Raw genomic sequence first — 2,270 nt, forward strand, 5'->3', positions numbered from 1 at the left:
TACATGTTAATGACTACTGATGATATGCAAGGAACAGAGCAAAAGAGAACACCAGGAGGAGTGGATCCAAAAGAGGACACGAGCTACGAGGGAGGCAGATGGAGAACCTGCAGCCCCCAGGCTGGAAAACAGTCTTCTCCTGCTTAAGGGGAGCAGCTTCAAAGAACCTGAATGTCCCCAACTTAACCAAGGGGCTGGAAAATACTTTTCTAAGTATTGAGAACAGAACTGCGGCAGCGCCAGCAGGAATACGTGGCCCAACAGCCAAGAAAGGAAGTCCCATTTTAGAGCATGGGATGCAGACAGGGCTTTCACTCCAGAATCTGCAGGAAGGACGAGCTAAGGTCTGGCCACCATGTGCCACCACTGCCAGGAATCAAAGGCTTTACGTACGTTACAAAGGCTCTTGAAGTCTGTGTTGGTTTCCTCGGCGCCTGCCACCTTCAGGGACATCCCACGCCACACGCGGCCTGGGAGCCCAGAGGGCCACAAGGGCCTCACCGACACCGGAAGTAGAACGAAGCCTCGCGCTCAGGCGGGAGTGCGGTACTGCGCACGCGCACTGGGCACCCTCAGCCACCCTCGCCACCGCCATTGTGACGAACGTGGCGCCAAGTTCTGTGGATCCCGTTGGTTCCCTGGGAGCCGGGTTGCCGTTTCCCGCCACCCTGCCTCTCCTGGGGCTGGACAAGCCTCTTGCCCCACTGACGAGCGGAGCCGAGGCACTAGAGCGGAAGTATAGGTGACTACGGTCGGGAGCACCGGGAGCTCGGCGACTTCAAGGCCGGGGTGGGAGCCTAGTCCCCAGAAGGCCTTGCGGGTCGGCCCCTGTGTGTATGGACGTTCACCCCCAGGTACCCGGGGCCCCCCTAGACCCAGAAGGAGGAGGAGGCTGATAGGGGAATCTCGTGGGGTCCTCTAAAAGTGCAGAGGGTGGTGCGAGTGGTTGCCCTTCGAGTGTCCCATGTCCAGACATGTGCTACCTAACAGGTGGTATTCTCTCTGGCGCGAATCAAGTCACCTTTCTTCTTTCTTTCTTTCATTCTTTCTTTCTTTCATTTCCTTCCTTCCTTCCTTCCTTCCTTCCTTCCTTCCTTCCTTCATTTTATTTATTCATGAGAGACACAAAGAGAGAGAGGCAGAGACACAGGCAGAGGGAGAAGCAGGCTCCATGCAGGGAGCCCGACGTGGGACTGGATCCCTGGTCTCCAGGATCACACTATGAGCTGAAGCGGCGCTAAACCGCTGAGCCCCGCCCCGGGCTGCCCCTCGAGTCACTTTTCTATAAGCTCATTTTAATGCAGAGTCAGGCTTCAGATAATCCCTTTTAGTTTAGGTTTTTTTTTTTTTTTTTAAGTTTTTATTCATGAGAGAGAGACATAGGCAGAAGGAGAAGCAGGCTCCCTCTGAGGAGTCCGATGTGGGACTCGATTCCAGGTCCTCCGGATCACGACCTCAGTGGAAGGCAGAGGCTCAACCGGTGAGCCACCAACATGTCCCCAGACAATCGCCTTTAAATCTCTGTTCCTGGGCATATTTATGATTGCATATATTGGGTGTTGCTGCATTGGGCTGTGGCCATGAAGATGACACAATGTATTTTAGATAGCAATTCAGGTTTATGCATCACGTGATCTTGGTCATCTTGCTTTGTGAGATCAAGACTTATAAAGTTACAACACCCTAAAATATCCTGGGAAAAGAGTCTGACACAGGAGCAGGAAGTAGCTGGTCATTTAGCTGGTGATTGGCAGAGGACTCTTCCTGTTAGAGGGAGAAAGAGAAACAGAATGATTTGCCCTGTTTAAAATAAGTTAACCAAAACCCCAAAACTGAAGGAAGTTAGTTGCCCAAATCCCTTTACCGGGCATCAGCACACACATTCAAGTCACTGACTGAATCACTGAGTCAAAAGCATAAATCTTTAAACATATTTACCACCAAATTGTCTTTACAGTTGTTATACCCTTATATGTTTTCTTTTTCTTTATTATTTGTCTAGACTCACCAGCAATATTTTTTCTTTTCTTTTTTTAAGATTTTATTCATGAGAGACACAGAGAAAGGCAGAGACATAGGCAGAGGGAGTAGCAGGCTCCCTGTGGGCAGCTCCATGCGGGACTTGATCCCAGGATCCTGCTGGGGATCACAATCTGAACCAAAGGCAGATGTTCAACCACTGAGCACCCAGGTACCCCCTCACTTCCCCACATCCTGTCACATCTGGTATTGTTAGAACTTTTTATTATATCACTTTCTTAAATTAATGA

Source organism: Vulpes vulpes, chromosome 12, assembly GCF_048418805.1.
Source record: "Vulpes vulpes isolate BD-2025 chromosome 12, VulVul3, whole genome shotgun sequence".
NCBI classification, from domain to species: Eukaryota; Metazoa; Chordata; class Mammalia; order Carnivora; family Canidae; genus Vulpes; species Vulpes vulpes.